General features: G+C 35.0%; 1 non-coding gene across 1 annotated transcript; it reads right to left on the bottom strand.

Moving 5' to 3' along the window:
• Positions 1-3,375: 3,375 nt before the first annotated feature.
• TRNAQ-UUG lies at positions 3,376-3,448 on the bottom strand. The gene has a single exon. It is a non-coding gene; the product is annotated as a tRNA-Gln (tRNA).
• Between the last annotated feature and the right edge of the window lie 16,691 nt (positions 3,449-20,139).

Here is a 20,139-nt window from a genome sequence, read left to right as displayed (position 1 = left end):
ATGATTTACTAGTTGTAGAAATATGTTTAGTAGAGTATGACAACTCAACTTGGATATTAGATTCAGGGGCGACTAATCATATTTGTTCTTTTTACCAGGAAACTAGCTCCTATAGAATGCTTGTGGACGGCGAGATAACACTCAGGGTTGGAACAAGAGAGGTTGTCTCAGTAAGATCAGTAGGAAATTTAAAGTTGTTTTTTTGGAGATAGATTCGTTATATTAGATAATGTACTTTTTGTTCCTGAAATGACTACAAATCTAATATCTATCTCTGGTTTATTAGAACAATTGTATAAAGTATCTTTTGAAATCAATGAAGTGTTCATTTGTAAAAGAGGTATTCATATTTGTTCTGCAAAACTAGAAAATAACTTATATATGTTAAAACCGAGCAAAACAAAAGCCATTTTAAATACCGAGATGTTTAAAATAGCTGAAACTCAAAATAAATGACAAAAGATTTCTCCTAATACCTATCTTTGGAACTTAAGACTAGGCCACATTAATCTCAATAGGATTGAGATATTGGTTAAAAGAGGACTTCTAAATGAGTTAGAAGACAACTCTTTACCTCCATGTGAGTCTTGTCTTGAGGGTAAAATGACTAAACGATCGTTTTTCCGAAAAAGGTTATAGAGCCAAAGAAACCTTAGAACTCGTGCATACAGATCTCTATAGTCCAATGAATGTCAAAGCACGAGGAGGGTATGAATATTTCATCAGTTTTATCGAATCTCTTGAAAAATTCATTGAACAGGATCACGAGTAAAGGGTTTGCAAGCTTAAAAGATCCATTTATGGGTTGAAGGAAGCATCTTGATCTTTGAATATAAAGTTTGATACTTCAATCAAATCTTATGGTTTTAAACAGAATGTTGACGAACCTTTGTTTATAAAAGGATAGTCAACTCTACAGTAGCTTTCCTGGTGTTGTACGTTGACGATATCTTACTCATTGGAAATTATGTGGGATTTCTGATTGACATTAAGCATTGGTTAGCGACAAAATTCAAAATGAAAGATTTTCGAGAGGCTCAGTTTGTTCTTGGAATCCAAATTGTTCGGAATCGGAGGAACAAATCACTAGCATTGTCTCAGGCATCGTACATCGACAAAATATTGATTCGATATAAGATGCAGGACTTCAAGAAAGGATTATTACCTTTCAGGCATGGAGTTCATTTGTCGAAGGAACAAAGTCCTAAGACACCTNAACTAAGAACACTCTGGCTATAGTATGATTACTTGAACTATATGTAGAGACATAAGAGTTGATAAAGTTCAAGTATATAGTCAAAATGATCTATAGTATAAGGATAAGGCTGAGTACCTTATTCTGGGACACTATGGATGCGACGCACTTTTGTATATGATATAAACAATGTGATCACTAAAATTGTACATGTGGAGACATGTGAGTAGGGGCGTCCTATGCAATGTGTATTGCATAAGATCGGACTATGAAGAAAATCACTCTCACTTTATAATGTCGTTTACTATTGAGACTGATTTTCTTTTCATTCGATGACCTAGGTAACTCGATCTTAATCCTGAGCTAACCATGAACTCTTGTTTATTCGGAATTATCCTTAGATTTTCATGGGTGAGAGTGGCTCAAGTTCGCCGACTCAATAGGCCTCCCATTTTAGGGGTAAGACCGAGTAAATGGCTAGGGACGTGGGGTGTAAGATGGAATTCACTCCTACCCACTTTTAGGGATAGAAGAGAGGTAATTCCCTTAAGTACTAACTCCAGGTCTTGAACAAGGGACCCCACCCTCTCATTGGACTGAGAGGGATCCAGTTTACTAGTTGGACTACAAACCAATTGTTCATTAGAGGATCAATGAGACATAAGAAACAAGAAGTAACTTTAGGGGTAAAACGGTAAATTGACCCAGCTCTAATTACGAACAACCTGTGAAGGATGGACTTACTAATAATGGTTATATCAAATGGACAGAAATATATCTATAGTGAGGGGAGTGCAACTACTAGGCTATAGTGAAATGTCTTAGTAGTTAACGAATGTTGGTTAACAAGGTTAATGAGTTTAACCAGTTAATCTTGGATCATTGATGCCCATGATCTATAGGTCCATTAGATCTCTTTGCTAGCTCATATCGGACTAAACTATAGAACGGTGTGACGAGTGAGTTCGAAGTGTTCGAATTCAAATTAGGGAGAATGCGCTACATATATACGATATATTTAACTGCTTTTTTATTTATTTACGAATTAAACAAAAAGAGTGAATCTGAAATATTTAAATAAGATTTAAATATCTTAATCAAATATGTGTAAAAATTAATTGGGATTGACATTTGAATTAATATTAAATATTCATTAAATAGTTTAATCATTCAAATTTAATATTACTTTGGGATTTGAAAAATCCATGTTAGTGGAATTTTGAGGTGTCAAAATTTGGTTTAACCAAACTTACATGCTTGCCAAATAAACCCCACAAATTTGAGTGTAAAAATTTGGTTAACTCAAGCATGCATGCTTGCCACAAAATCCCAAACATTTGAGTGAAATTTTGAGTATCAAAATTTGGTGATCTCAAATTTGCATGAACATGCAAACATGACTCTATAAATAGAGGGATCATAATACATGAAAGGTCTTCTTGTTGGTGAAAAACCATGAGAAAAACCTCTCACAAACACTCTCTTCATATATACAAAATCCCTCCCAAGTTTAAGTCACTCACCGAATTTTACAATCCCGTTCTAAGGCTGGAGGATAGTGGAGAAGACACTAGTGGTGGTTCGAAACCTATTCGTGAGGAAAAAGAAATTTGAACTACAAAAAGTTAGTATTCAAAGTCATTAAGTTTTAATACTTATGAACATGCTAGTTATTTACTATTAAAGTGCCTAAGATCCAAATTGCTTCCGCATGTGTTATATTAACACCTTCAAACAAGACTTAGTAAGTCCAATTGAAGAAAATTATTTTCGTTTAAAATTTGGGAGTAAGGATCAAATTCATTTTTGTATCGAAAGACCATGGGACCATAGATCTTCATAAAATTTGTGTCTTATAAATTTCAAAAATTGAAAAAATAGATAATATTTTTATACACTTTCAACTTTATATCATCTCTAAACAATATATAATATGTCAAGTTAATTACTTTATATATATTTAATAGAGTTTCAACACATTAAAATCAATTACTTTAATAAAGGTAAAGTTGAGTTTTATATTACATAAATACTTTATATATATCTAATAGAGTTTCTAACCCATTAAAATCAATTTCTTTAATAAATGTAAAGTTGAATTTTATATCTAGTATCATAAAGTTTTAATTTTATATCTATTATGTATGTGACTTTTACTTTTGAGTAGAGAAATATAGCAAAGGTCCCACCGAGATTTAAACTCGGGTTACTGGATTCAAAGTCCAATGTCCTAACCACTTAGACCATGGGACCACAAATTTTTTAAGATTTGTTCGTCATAAATCTATGAACTTTAAAAAGAATAATAGTATCTTATTTGTTTCTTATAGATCTCTAAATTTTGAAAATGATTTGTGTCTTTGTTTTTAGTTTTGTATTTGATAGGGTTTCAACAGAATAAAATCAATTAATTTATTAGAACATTTGTATAATTATTCAACCATTCTTCTTCACTAATTTTCATCTTACTTTAATAGAGTTCACAAAAAGGTTATTTTGAAATAAATTTAACGTTAGAAAAAGATACTTATTTAATAAGTTTTTCTCCATCCATATTTTTTAACAGTTTATTTGAATATTCTAGGTAACATCATGGAAGTAAAAAAATCAAATTATTTGTGTTTACCCTATTTTAATAAAAAAGAAGACAATAATGAAATCCATGTGCTACTTATTAATATATCAATGACTATTTAGATCCAAACAGTTACTTAGTGTGGTCATTCTCAACTTGTTAATACAATCTCTAATAAATACAAAGTTAATAGTGAGAAAAGAAAAACAACCAAAGTTATTCTCTAATGTGAGTTAGGTTGAGAATCTCATTTCGCATTCTAATCACATGTAAATAAAATATAGATTGTCAAGACGTAGATTATTAAAGATGGTCATACTAGACCTTTTCTCTAGGGTTGAAATAGCTACCATTTCATTAGGATGTACATTTGTAGGAATGTGAGGACAACTAAATTAATTTATTAGTGGGGGTTTGAATTTCTTATTTTTTGAGTCGGCTAATTTTATCATTCCTAAATATGTTAGTTTGTAAGACTATAAAAGTCAACCAAGTTGATTTGTTTGATAACACAATTGATTTCAAAGTTTTAGTTGTGTGTATACAACATTTGGTATCAGAGCTACAATGCAAGGCCTAATTGTGAGAAGAAAAAATTGCAGCCTTTTTTCTTGAATAGTGAGTTGAAAGAGATTCAAAATATGGCAGCTGAAACCAATTTCGTTTTACCAACAATTCCTAAGTTTGATGGCCACTATGATCATTGGTCTATGCTTATGAAAACTTTCTTCGTTGAAAGGAATACTGGTCCTTGGTGGAGACCGGAATCCCTGTCGTAGCCAAAGGAGAAGAGATTATCGAAGCACAACAAACACAATTGCATACCCTGAGTTGAAAGACTTGAAGGTCAAGAATTATTTTGTTCTAAGCCATTGATCGAGCTACTATGGGAACGATCTTAATAGAGATGCTGCAAAACAAATTTGGGACTCTATGAAGTAGAAGTATCAGGGTTCTACAAGAGTCAAAAGAGCACAACTCTAAGCTCTTACGAAAAAGTTTGAAGTCTTACAGATGAAAGAAGGTGGGAGTGTTTGTGCATATTTTGCTTGAAGTCTCACCATTGTAAACAAGATGAAAATTCATAGCGAAACATGAAACAAATAGTGATTATTGAAAAAATCTTAAGATCAATCACCTCAAGATTTGACTATGTTATATGTTTTATTGAAGAGTCTAATAACTTAGACACTTTAACAATCGATGAATGAGTAAGTGATGAACAAGAACTAAAGGTGACATACGATTATAGATTCGATGGAAGAGGAGGTGATCGAGCTCGCGAAGCTTTTCAAGGAAGAGGAAGATGTAGACATTCATTCAACAAAAGTACAGTTGAGTGTTATAAATGTCATCAGTTAGAACACTTTAGATATGAGTGTTCTCAATTGGAAAAAGAAGCCAATTATAATGAACTTGGGAATGAAGAGAAATGTTGCTGATATCCTATGTTGAGCTCAATCAATTTAGGAGGGAAGATGTTTGGTTCCTTGATTCGAGGTGTAGCAATCATATGTGTTCAAACAAGGAATGGTTCTCAGATTTTGACAAGGAGTTCCGACAATCTGTTAAGCTTGAAATAATTTCAAGATGGCAGTGTTAGGAAAAGATAACATTAGATTGCAAGTTGTTGGCGTTAAGGTAACCACTGATGGTTTTTATATACCCAAGTTTAAAAACAATCTATTAAGTCTTGGATAATTGCAACAAAGAGGGGTATCTATTTTGATACAACATGGAGATGCAAAATCTATCTTCCCAATAAGGGACTTATTCTGCAAACAACAATATCTGCAAATAAAATGTTCATATTACTTGCAAGACTCATGCGGCAAACCGCCACTTTCTTCCAAACAATTATAGAAGACAACATTCATATTTCGCACCGCAGATATGGGCATCTATGTTTCAAAGGTTTGAGAACATTGCAACATAAACAAATGGTTAGAGAGTTTGATGGATTGTTCGGCGAGAGGAAATTGGTTGGAAGAAAAATGCGTAAAAAAAGGAGAGAGAGGATAACTAAATTCTGACTGCGTCAAAAATCAGGTTGTTGTTTATTCGCAACAAATCTCCTATTTAAAATATAAAATATTCTAAATATGGCTGGAGATTGGCCAACTAAATCTGTGCCACTCCCTACAAAATTTCCATCTAAAATTTTGGTGATCCATTCGACGTGATTTGTCAAATGGTCAAACGGAGATTTTCTGAAATCGTGTGAATAAGGAAAAACTATAAAAAAAACTGAGGTTTTATCTAACAGAGTTACCCCAGTTGAAAACATCGTCTAAAATATGCATTGATTGCATGGTGGGAAAGCAACATAGGGATGCATTTCCAAAGAGAAGTTTATGGAGAACAAGACAAAGGCTGTAACTGGTACATGCAGACGTCTGTGAATCCATCAAAACTATTTCCAACAGTAATAAGAGGTATTTTATAAGTTTTATTGATGATTACCGTCGCAATGTGTGAATATATTTTCTTGCTGAAAAAAATCTTGTTGATAAAGAGATTGAAGATTTTGTTCGTTGTCTACCCATAGATAGGGATGGAGAGTACACCTCTCACGAGTTCAATAGTTTTTGCAAAATTAATGGTATCAGTAGAAAACTGCAGCTACACTCACCAATAAAATAGTATAGCGAGTCTAGCAGAGCGCAAGAATAGAACAATCATGAACATGATTAGAAGTATATTATCAGAGAAAAAGTTCCAAAGAATTTGTGGCCAGAAGCAGTAAACTGGACATTGCACGTGCTCAATAGAAGTCTTAAAGTGGTAGTGAAAAATATGACTTCAGAGGAGGCTTGGAGTGGCGCAAAACCTAATACTAATTATTTTTGAGTTTTTGGATACATTGACCCCGTTCATGTATCAGACGATAAGAAAAAGAAGTTAGATAATAAAAAAATTTCAGTGTGTGCTACTAGGGATGAGTGAAGAGTCTCAAACATATAGACTCTATGATCTAGTGTCCAAGAAGATAATTGCAAGCAGAGAGGTGATTTTTGAAGAAAAAAATGTTGGAATTGGGGTAAAAAAAACGAAGAAGTTAGACTTGATACCCACGAATGGAAAGATAGTAATATAGAAGGAAGCGAACATGATCAAAGTGAGGAAGAATCTGAATAGGAGGTGATAGTAGACGAAGAAGAAGGGGAAGCTAATATATCTTCCAATGAGCCATCTAAATAAAATTTTTCAACATATGAAGAAAGCACACCCGAAGTGAGGGATAGAAGAGCACCATTATGGATGGAGATTATGTGAGCAAGGGAGAATTTTCTGAAGAAGCTGAGCCCGACAATTTAGTTCTATTAACCTCAACTACAGATTCGACTACCTTTGAAGAAGCTATTCAAAGTTCAAAATGGTGAGCTACAATGGACTTGGAGATAGAAGCCATCGAACGAAATGAGACTTTGGAGTTCACAGATTTTCCTAGAGGAATGAAGAAGATTGGAGTAAAGTGGGTTTTCAAAATCAAACTCAACGAAAATGGGGAAGTTGACAGTATAAGGCTACGTTTGTAGCAAAAAGTTATGCACGACAACATGGTATAGACTATTCCAAGGCATTTGCACTGTGGCTAGGTGGGATAGTATTCGAATGATAATTCCTTTAGCAGCCCGGAATAGTGGGAACGCGTATCAGCTTGACGTGAAAAGAGCTTTCTTTTATGGAGAGTTAAAAGAAGCCATCTTTCGAGCAACTACATGGTTATGAGAAAAAATGGCAAGAATACAAGGTATACAAATTGATGAAGACATTATATGGTCTTAAAGAAGCCCTACGTGCATGATTTAGTCGACTTTAAGAACACTTTACCAAAGAAGGATTTGAGAGGTGCAACTGTGACCTTACTTTATTCATACAAACAGGAGATAGAGGTAAAATTTTAATTGTTAGACTATATGTTGACGATCTAGTTTTTACTAGTAATGATGAGAGCATGTTTGTTAAGTTTAAGAATTTTATGAAATTTCAATTTGAAATGATAGATTAGGGAAAAAATGAAATATTTCCGAGCGGTAGAAATTTTACAAAATCTTGAAGACATTTATATTAGTTAGAGATAGTATGCAAAAGAAGTTTTGGACTAATAGTTTGAAAAACCATGTTGTTCCTTCGGTTAGACTAACAAAGGATGAATTTAATGTATTTAATTGCAACAAGGTTGGATTTAATGTATGCAGTCTCTCTCATTAGTAAATTTATGGCGAGGAATATAATTGCAAGTAGAGAGGTGATTTTTGAAGAAAACAAATGTTGAAATTGGGGTAAAAATAACGAAGAAGTTAGACTTGATACCCACGAATGGAAAGATAGTAATATAGAAGGAAGCGATCATTATCAAAGTGAGGAAGAATCTTAAGAGAAGGTGATAGTAGACGAAGAAGAAGGGGAAGCTAATATATTTTCGAATGAGCCATCTAAATCAAATTTTTCAACATCTGAAGAAAGCACACCCGAAGTGAGGAATAGAAGAGCACCATTATGGATGGAGATTATGCGAGCAAGGGAGAATTTTCTGAAGAAGCTGAGCCCGACAATTTAGTTCTATTAACCTCAACTACAGATTCGACTACCTTTGAAGAAGCTGTTCAAAGTTCAAAATGGTGAGTTACAATGAACTTGGAGATAGAAGCCATCAAACGAAATGAGTCTTGGGAGTTGACAGATTTTCCTAGAGGAATGAAGAAGATTGGAGTAAAGTGGGTTTTCAAAATCAAACTCAACGAAAATGGGGAAGTTGACAGTATAAGGCTACGTTTGTAGCAAAAAGTTATGCACGACAACATGGTATAGACTATTCCAAGGCATTTGCACTGTGGCTAGGTGGGATAGTATTCGAATGATAATTGCTTTAGCAGCTCGGAATAGTGGGAACGCGTATCAGCTTGTTAAAGATTGTTATACTAGAGCTTTTCTCTAGGGTTGAAATGGCTACCATTTCTTTAGGATGATCATTCCTCTAATAATGTTAGGACCATTAGGAATTTATGGTGTCCACTTCTCTAGGAATGTGGAATGTTACGAGTTTATTAGAATCTTAGAGCACTAAATTAATTAGTTTGTAAGTTGATAATAACATATTTTGCACATATGTACCTTGAATATAAAAAGAGGATTAATAAGAGAAGATAAACATGAACTTTGGACATTTAGGAATGTGGAATGCTACGAGTTTGTTAGAATCTTAGAACCACTAAATTAATTAGTTTGTAAGTTGATAATATCAAATTTTGCACATATGTTATTATATAATGGAAGGTAAGTTTTAGTTGAAGTTATTACATAATGTAAGTTTTAGTTTGATAGTTTCAGTTTAGTCACACATCTTGAACACAAAATTAGAACTATTGATGCTTATGTGCCATGTTGGATTACTTTTATGTTGTATGAATGACAAGTGTCTTGTAGCCCTTGTTAATATGTGTTGTTCTATGTGACACTTTATATTATGATGTGAATTATACTTTTCTGTGAATCTACGTTATGATATGGATGATATATAATGCATAAACCTCTATATATTACACCATGCATATTATGTTAACATGTTCACACTATGCCTATGAGACATTGACAAGCCATGTAGATTAACCATAAAAGATATGTTCCGTATACGTATGCATGTCCTATAGGAACACTATGTCATAAAAAGAACGGATGTATGATTTGCATCATAATTATATATCATAATTCGAAACTGTGAGACCTCATGCATTTTGCATGTCACATGTATCGAGATACTTAGTTGTTATGATTAGTACACATGTGTACACTTCCTTATTTTGTACACGATGATATTATGCATGCTCATTTTCCTTTGTGGCTTCCGACAATGTGGGTGTACATTAACCTACAGTCAGACCCAGTGGTATGTATATGAGCTCACTTAGTGGGTCCATGTATGTATATGTGGTGTGAATAGAGAAGTACTACACATCAAACTTTACTCGAACTTGAAGTACAGAATAAAGTCATGATGTCTTATGAAAAGATAGGTCGCACCATGATTGTATGTGATTGCATTTTAATTAAAACCTAACACATTAAACTAATCAACATTTTTACTTATATTCACTATCACATTAAAATTTTCAAAGCTTTTGAAAAAAAAAATTCAAAATCAAATACATTTTTCTTACCTTTCTCTAAAATTTTGACCCAATGTGATCAATAAAAAAAGTTAGCATTTTAATCATTCATATGTTGCAAATTGGCTCGTACAATATTAAGTTCATTATAAGGGCTTCGCTTTGATTTGATATCCTACCATTCTTAAATATGGTACCCAAGCTTGTTGTAGCCATGATCGAGAGCCCAATAACTCTTAATCTTTGGTCTCGATGTTTATCCATGAGATCATCAACAGTAGTATTTATTTCTCTTTTAATACGACCCAGAGAAGTTAATAAAAGAATCGTTTCGACAACTTTACACTTCAAGAGTAAAAAATTCTACCGATTATATCGTTTGTTAAAACGTTCTTTCTCTCATTACACATTCCACACAATGAAGAAAACGTCCTAACAATTAAGAAGAAAAAGAACCAAGGAAGAGGTGACTATTTTCAAGAACTGGTCGTATTCTCACCATTAAAGTAGAAGACATTCTACTTTTCCGAATCAAAATTGTATCAGAACTCTCTCCTCTTTCAGACACCTTCTCCTTATCCTTAATGTTTTTCCTTCTCACTAACCTCCAAGTTAAAACTAAACCCACCAAAGCTAACCTACTATTCGTTAGCACACTGAATTAGCACAGATCAAACGACCACGTTTAGCTACTATGGGTAAGTAAACCTATAATTTTTCTTATAATATTTTAGTTATTTGAAACAATGATCGTACTCATCTCAAAATCTTTTGGAAATATCAAAATAGACTTCAAGAAAGTAACCAATTGTAGGATTGGGTCTAAAAATGTCAAACAGGGTTAAAAACTGGTATCCTTAGTCGAAAGCGCCAAACAGAAGTCGTGGAGCAAAGTCGAATAAAATTTTAGGCTCAAGATTGGGTAAGGAAGTCAGAACGTAGGATTTTTGAACCCTCTAAAATTTGAGAGTTTAGGCCCTTACGAACCAAACAAACACCATAAACGGGATTAGGTGGAGAAGGAGACTCAAAAATGCAGGAAAGAGGAGGAAAAAGGACGTCGAAATGACGTGACTGAGGAGAGAGAGAGAGTCACCGAAAAATTCTCTAGTATTTGGGGTGAGGGAGACGAAGTCCGACCCGAGATCCAGCTCACAACCCAAAACCCACAGGAAACCCTAATCGAGGTGAGGTGTCGATAAGATGAAGTCCACCTAGTCGGACCCAAACTCGAATACCTGCAACCTCATTATAGCCAAGCAACCCCATACCTAGTTTGATCTAGTAACATAAAATACAAAGCTTCAGCCCAACAATGCAATCAGATACCCACTAGCAACTAGTCCAATAGTCTGGTTCCTTTGTGCTTGGCCCAAAAACCCACATTCAAACCAAAAATACGCAGAACACGACCCAACCAATTATCCACTACACAAACCTGTGTGCCCACATGAACATTCAAGACTTGTGCCTCGACCCACTTCGCGACCTGCTCATGTGTGAATATCCCTCAACAACAAGGTCACTACTGCATACACCAGCCCCTTCGGCTCAGCTTCTCATAATTCTAGGCTAAAAAACGATATATTTGGCTCGATTTGACATTTTTAACACCAACCTTTACATTTTTTACCTTTCCGAATCTCATTTTTTTTTAATATAGGTCATTATGAGTCAGTGAATAGAGGACCCAGTGGACAGTTTCTCTAAATCCTAAGATGAAGGATAGTTATGTCAAGGACGCCAATGTATTCCAGTAATGAAGGAATTAAGGAGGTTATGTATTCCAATGGTTGGGGAATTAAGGAATGAGATATTGACAAAGGCTCACAACTCATCATTTGCTATGCACTTAGGTAGTACAAAAAATCAGAGTGTCCTTGAGATTCGAGCGTAAGAGTAAACTTGAACAATACTAACTTTTGTAGAAGCTTGGAAAACCATGTCGTGGCCATTTTAAATCTCTAATGTGTTCAATTGATTTCAATAATGATAAGCTAATGTATTTTTATTTTACCTTTATTTGAGTTGTCAGAAGTGGGATCTGAACGCACACCCTCGATCCCGCATTCGTTGGAGAGGGGAATGAAGTACAACTTATAAGAGTCTTTAAACATATCTCTAGTAGACGTGATTTAAAATTGTGATTCTAACCGCAATATAATGGGAAATATGTTAAGAAATAGAAATAGAAAATAGAATTGGAAAAGTGTATGATCTTCATTCAGGTTTACCACGTTTAAATAGATACAAACTATCAACTAATACCTAAAAATAGAAAAAAAAATATATAACTAACTAAATTTTGTAAATAAATAAAATACACGATTAATCAAATTTATACTAACAACTCCCTAAATATCTCACATATATTCTAACTAATATATCTCCAAAATATCCTCTTAATACTCCCCTCAAGTTGGAGAGTGAAAAACTGGATTGGCTGCTATATGTAATGATGCTTGATTATCACAATATAATAATGATGGTTCGGACAGTGGAACATTCAAGTCTTGAAGAATGTATCTTAACCAAGTTAACTCTAAACAAGTATTTGCCATAACTCGATACTCGGCTTATGCTGATGATCTGGACACATTAGTCTGCTTTTTAGACTTCCAAGAAATAATTGAATTTCCAAGGAAAATGCAAAACCCAGAAATAGTCCGTCTGGAAGTTCGACAACCACCCCAGTCAGAGTCGCAATATGCTTGTAATCTTAAATTGTTTTCAGATGGCAGTTGGAGTCCTTGACCAGGAGTGCCTTTGATGTACCTCAGAACTCGAAGAGCTGCCTCCCAATGTGGTTTTCTTGGTTCATGCATAAATTGGCTAAGCATACGAACTGAATAAGATATGTCAGGCCTAGTGACAGTCAAATATATTAATCTGCCAATCAACCGTCTGTATTTACTTGGATCATTCAATTTCTCTCCTTCAGTTAAAGAAAGTTTCAGATTTTGCTCCATAGGAAATTTGTCTGGACGTGCTCGTGTAAGGACTGTGTCTTGAAGGATGTCTAGAGCATACTTCCTTTGAGACATAAAAATTCCTTTTCTAGACCGAGAAAATTCAATGCCTAGAAAATATTTCAAATTTCCTAAATCTTTGATAAGAAATTTCTGGAGTAAACTAGTCTTGAGATATTGCATTTCTTTGAGATCATTGCCTGTCAACAGAATATCATCAACATAGATTGAAAGAAGTACCTTTACTCTTGGTAAACAAAAAGTAGTCTGCTTTGGACTGAGTGTAGCCTGCATTTTGTATAGTTGTAGAAAATATGGAGAACCAATTGCGAGAAGCCTGTTTTAAACCATAAAGAGATTTATGGAGCCGACATACTGTATTCTCCCCCTGTCGGCGAAGACCTGGTGGTAAAGACATATAAACTTCCTCGTCTAGATTACCATGTAGAAAGACATTTTGAACATCCAACTGATGGGTGAACCATTTTCAAGCAGCAGCAACACTGAGTAAGCAACGAAGTGTAGTAAGTTTCGCTGTAGGGGAAAATGTTTCTGTGTAATCAATACCTTCAACCTGAGTGTATCCCTTTGCTACAAGACGAGCTTTATGACGTTCAAAAGAACCATCAGAGTTGTATTTAATTTTGTACACCCAGCGACAACCAATAGCTTTATGACCAGGTGGTAGAGGAACGAAAGACCATGTATGATTACGTTCCAAAGCTGCAATTTCATCTTTCATAGCCTGCTGCCATACAGGGTCGCCAACTGCCTCGTCATAGGTTTTAGGTTCTGTTTGGGATGTAATAAGAGCTAGAAAAGCACGTTGGGTAGGAGAAAAACGAGAGAATGAAAGGTAATGATGAAGAGGATACCTGGTGCCAGTGCCGGGACTTGAGCTAGAGGTTAAATGATTGGCTCCAGATGACATCTCATAATCCTTATGCTAAGCTAGAGGCTATTTAATGCGAGTAGAACGTCGGAGTGGAGCTGATGTATCAGGCGGGATAGGATTGGAATCAGTGGGCAAATCTGGAGAAGGTGGAGGAGACGACGAAGTAGTAGGTGAAAGAGGAATGGAAGGTGGAGGATGGATGCTTAAGTAGGATGGATCATGAAGTGAAACAACAGGAGTCGAAGGAGCTAATGCCGAAGTTTGTGAAGCTGATGAAAAAGGAAAATCATCTTCACAAAATTTAACATCACGGCTGATAAAGAATTTGTGAGATTGCATGTCATACAATTTGTAACCTTTATGACCACAAGGATATCCTACGAAAACACAAGGAATTGCCCGAGGTTCAAATTTTTGCTTAGGATGTACTATAGTTGCATAACATTTACAACCAAAAACTTTCAGATGATGAAATGTAGGTGATCGTTTGTAGAGTGCTTCAAAGGGTGTCTTGTTAGATAACACTGGTGATGGCGTTCTATTTATAAGATAAACAGCCGTTAAAATGCATTCTCCCCAAAAATTAAGTGGAACCTGTGACTGAAAAAGAAGAGACCTAGCTACATTTAGGATATGACGCTGCTTACATTCTACGACTCCATTTTGTTGTGGAGTATAGACACAAGTGCGCTGAAATTCAATACCACAAGAAGTAAAGAATGGTTGCAAAGATAGGAACTCAGTCCCATTGTCTGATCGAACTATCTTGATAGTAGTATGAAATTGAGTTTGAACAAATTTAACAAAGTTCATTAACAAATGATGTACTTCTGACTTATGTTGCATTAGAAAAACTCAAGTACATCGAGTAAAATCATCAACAATAGTGAGAAAAAAACGCAAACCAGAATGAGTAGGAATTTTATGTGGTCCCCAAACATCACAATGTATTAGATCAAAGGCAGAATGGGTTGTTATTGAACTTCTTGGGAAAGACAACCTAGTTTGTTTTGCTAACGGGCAGATACTACAATTATGAGAATAACTCGCATTATTAAGATGCAATTGATCAGCTAGAAATTTAAAACGAGAAAAAGAAGGATGACCTAGACGTAAATGCCACAAATCAGATGACTGAGATACTTGATGAGCTGAAGATTTGATTGGAGATGAAGAAATATGATAGAGACCTCCAAATTGTTTACCCGAGCCAATCATCTTCCCCGTAGCCAAGTCCTGCATAACACAAGAATCAGGATAGAAGGTGACATAACATGTCAAGTTATTGGTAAGTTTGCTGATCGACATTAGATTTAAATTGAATGAAGGCACACATAAAACGTTGTTTAACTTAAGGTTAGGGCTAAGAAAAATATTGCCAGTATGTGACACACGTGTTGTCTCTCCATTAGGCAAATTTATTGTAGACATGATGGCAGCCTTTGGATCAGTCATAACAGAAGATTTTGATACTATATGATTCGTAGCTCCACTATCGAGAATCCATGAATTAGAACTCGCAGAGTTAACAGATAATGTAGATATGGGAAACAAACCTGCAACATTGATGTGATTGTCAGAATTACCAGAAGGGTTTTGATTGATTGTAGATAAGGCTTGTGCTATCTGTTGTAATTGCTTAGAAGAAAAATTTGGAATGGAATTAGGTGACTGTTCTTCTGTATTCAACTGTGAAACATCGGCCATATTTGCAGATGATCGGTATCCACGATGATTGTGTTGATTGACTTGTCTTGTCCTTGTAGAATTATTTTTCTGTCGACACCGATCTTCTGTATGTCCCCTTCTATCACAAAACTTACAATGAAACTTAAGAATTCGACACTCATTGATTGTATGACCACTTTTATTGCAGTGTTCACACGATTTGTCCTTGGCGAATTTTGAATATGTTGTTTTCTTCTGCACTGCTGATGCAATCGAGAAATTCTCAGTAGGTTCAGAGGTTACCTGTCGCTGCATCTCTTCTTGTACAAGTAATGAATAAGCTTGCCTCACATTAGATAATGGAGACATCATCAATATGTTAGATCTCACCGTTTTATAAGACTCATTGAGCCCCATGAGCAATTGCATCAACTTGTCTTCTTCACGTTGATCAATATGTATTTGACGTTGATTACACGTAAATAGTGTGCGGTACGCTTTCAGTTCATCCCAGAGTGCTTTGAGCTTGGTGAAATATGTTGACAGTGCCATGGTTCCTTGTGACATCGTTGCTATCGAGTTTTGTATTTGAAAAATTGCTGGAGCATTCTTTTGTGAGAATTGATCGCGAAGATCAACCCACACTTGATGAGCTGTCTTGGCGTGAATAATGCTTTTAGCGATATCTGCTTCAACAGAATGAGTTAACCAAGATATTATCATACTGTTGCACTGATTCCAGAGTTCGAATTCGGTTGAATTTGCATCTTGGGGCGGTTCCTCAATTGTGCCATCAATGAAGCCAATTTTCTTCTTGGCAATAAGAGCATGCATAACTGATTTACTCCAGGATTGGTAATTTGCTCCATTTAATTTGATTGGAACGAGTGAATATCCTGGCTGATCAGAGTGATGCATATAGTAAGGATGTGTTAAATAAATCAACATCCGAAATTTTAAAGCTCGATTTGGCTGATTCCGCCATAAAGGAAATTTTGATATTTAAGAACACCACGATCGATGCTCTGATACCATGTTAAGAAATAGAAATAGAAAATAGAATTGGAAGAGTGTATAATCTTCATTCAGGTTTACCACGTTTAAATAGATACAAACTATCAACTAATACCTAAAAATAGAAAAAAATATATAACTAACTAAATCTTGTAAATAAATAAAATATACGATTAATCAAATTTATACTAACAACTCCCTAAATATCTCACATATATTCTAACTAATATATCTCCAAAATATCCTCTTAATAAAATAGTGGACAATATTTTTTAGCCTTTGGAGAGGGGAATGAAACATTCCTTATAAGGAGGTAGAAACCTCTCCCTAGTAGACTCGTTTTAGAATTGTTCGGTTGATGGTGATGTGTAATGGACAATATTTGTTAGCGAATGGATTGTGAGATTGAACGTAGGTTTGAGAGGGGAAGAAACATCCCGCATAAGGATGTGAAAACCACTCCTTAATAGATGCGTTTTAAAACCGTAAAGTTGACAATAATACGTAACGAGCCAAGGCTGAATATATTTACTAATGGTGGCCTTGAACTATTACAAATGATTAGTTGGAACAGCTCTTAGCTGTAATAACTCAATTGGTTAGAGCATGCGGCCTTTAACAACAAGGTCGGACATTCTACTAATAGGAAGGAGTTCATTCCTTAAGGTAGTGGAAAACATCTTTTGAGTAGAAATTTTGAATCAATTTAATAAAAAAAATAGCACTTTATAAAAGAAAACCTTTCTAAGTTGTCAAAAATCCACATCTTTTGAGTAAAAATTTTGAACCAATTTAATAAAAAACACTTTATAGAAGAAAACCTTTCTAAGTTGTCAAAAGTGGGAAAAACACGTTATAAAAGAAAACCTTTTTGACAAAAGAAAACCTTTCTAAGTTGTCAAAAGTGGGAAAAAACACCTTATAAAAGAAAACCTTTCTAAGTTGTGAAAAGTGGGATTTCAACTCACGAGGACCAAAACTACGTCCTAACACCTTCAACCACTTAGCCATCCTAACTATTTATTATAAGACTTAACATTGGTTGGAATGAAGCATTCCTTATAAGGGTGTGGAGACCTCAACCTAAAAGACGCGTTTTAAAACTTTTAAACTTACGACGACACGTAACAGGCCAAAACAAACAATATCTGCTAGCAATTGGAGATGGGAACCAAACATTAACTATAAGGTTGTGGACATCTCTTCCTACTAGACATATTTTAAAATTGTGAGGCTGATGGTGATACGTAATTAGCCAAAGTAGACAATATCTGATAGAGGTACACTTGGTTTGTAACAAATTGTATTAGAGCTAGTCATTGGGTGGTGTGCCAACGAGATTGCCGGGAACACAAAGGGGTGGATTGTGAGATCCCATGTCAATTGGAGAGGGGATGAAACATTTCTTATAAGCATGTGGAAATCTCTTACTATTAGACATGTTTTAAAACCGTGAGGTTGACGACGATATGTAATGTGTCAAAGTAGACAATATCTAGGCTAATGATTGTTAACCATAAGGTCGGAGGTTCATCTCTCTTTATAGCAATGGGAATGAATCATTCCATTTTAGTATGTGGAAAAATTTAACTCTCCAACCAAAGTGGACAATGTCATATAATTATGTAGGTTCGTGATTCCTAACATTGTTACATAGTCTTAATCTAGCATTCTTAATAATAATATTGTGTTCTTTTTAGGGGTAGCTTCAATACAAAAACATTATGTAAAAAATATTTTCGCATAAAGTAGTTACATCATGCATATTCTAGTGACTCTAAGTCCCTAGAAAACGGGTCATTACATATAATCTACTCTTGAATTTTCTATAACTTAGAGAAAAACCCGTGGCAACTCGCTCGAACAAGGATTCGATTACCGCCTACAAGTAGGTTACTTATTTAGTTGCACTAGATATTACTTTTCCTTTTAGGGTGATCACCAATTGTTAGTTAAGGTCACAGAGGAGGGTCGTCTCGAGCCGTCAGTTCTATGTGTACAAGTTGTTGTCCATAGTTTTCGAATCTCGTTCCAATTTTTATCAAAATTTTTCTTTGTCACGTCAGTTCTATGTGTTACGAGTTGTTGTACTTAGTTTTCGAATCTTGTTCCAAATTTTATGAATTTTTTTCTGTGTCACGATGTGTCATGAATAATGGATTTGAAGTCTTGAAAATTGAGTTATTATAGTTGTGCTTTGAAGTCTTTAAAATTGAGTTATTACAGTTGTGCCCTATTTAGCTTATCTAAGCTATTCCCGACCATTGGTGCCACGTAGTTTAACTCTTCTAAGCATACCAGAAATGAGGTAATTTAGTTATGCACTTACCATTTCCCCTACTATCGATTCAAATTGCAATAGGTGAGTTGGCGAATGTGTAATATATGACTATATGGAATATATGACTCCTGGAAGATCAGATGATTTGCAACTCGAGATTAGTTGTCGAATATCTTACAAGAAGACCAAAACATACCAAATATATATATATATATATATTATGAGTAGTAGATCGAGTAGACAGTTTCTTTGAAGGGTTATGTCAAGGACGCCTATATATTCCAACAATTGAGGAATTATGGAATGAGATATTGTTGGAGGCTCACAACTCACCATTTGTTATGCACCCAGGCGGTACAGAAAATCACAGTGTCCTTGAGATTCGGGCGTGATAATTGTATTTTTATTTTACCTTTATTTGAATTGTCAGACGTGGGATTTGAACCCATGCCCTTTGATTCTGCATCGGTTTGAGAGAAGAATGAAGAATAACTTATGAGTGTCTATAAACATCTCTCTAGTAGCGTGTTGTAGAACTGTGATTCTGACGACGATTTGTTATGAGTAAAAATGGACAATATTTTTTAGCAGCTGAAACGGGGAACGAAGCATTCCTTAGAAGAGTGTGGAGACCTCACCCTAATAGACTCGATTTAGAATTGTGAGATTAATGATGATACGTAATGGGCAAAAGCGGACAATATTTGTTAGCGGTGGGTTTAGGCTATTACAAAAGCTATCAAAGTTAGTCACAAAGCGGTGTGCTAGCGAAGACGCTGGTCCCCAATGAGAGTGGATTGTGAGATCCAACATTGGAGAGGAGATGAAACATTTCTTAGAAGGGTATGGTGGGCTTGAGGTATTACAAACAATTACCTGGAATAGCACAGTTAGTTAGAGTGTGTGGCTGTTAACCACAAGGTCGAAGGTTTAAACCCTCATTCTAGTGTTCGGAATAAGCTTACCATGAATTGAAGGTAAATTAGAGGTGACTTGTTTGATTAATTCTTCTAGTGTTGGGAATAAGCTTACCATGAATTGAGGGTAAAAATTAGAGGTGACTTGTTTGATTAATTTTGAGCTCAGCGGCGGGAATAAGCTTACTATGAATTGAAGGTAAATTAGAGGTGACTTGTTTGATTAATTGTCAGCGCATGCCTAGTGACGGTTACAAGTGTCATACCTTTTGATTGTTATATTTGCTTATTATGTTATGACTTGTTGTAATGATGAGATATATAAGTTATGGAATATCATATTGACACGTTATGTCATTGAGGAACGTGACATGATATGAAAGTATGGTATTACATTGTACACTACCTTATTCATAGTTATATGCCATTATTTTAAACTATTGGGATCTAATTCATATTATATGTTCATGTGTACCGAAATACCTCCCCGTCATGATTAGTACGGACACGTACCT

The sequence above is a fragment of the Cucurbita maxima genome, unplaced genomic scaffold (assembly GCF_002738345.1).
Source record: "Cucurbita maxima cultivar Rimu unplaced genomic scaffold, Cmax_1.0 Cma_Scf00076, whole genome shotgun sequence".
NCBI lineage: Eukaryota > Viridiplantae > Streptophyta > Magnoliopsida > Cucurbitales > Cucurbitaceae > Cucurbita > Cucurbita maxima.
The sequence above is the reverse complement of the archived record's forward strand: the minus strand, read 5'-3'. Positions and strand labels throughout refer to the sequence as shown.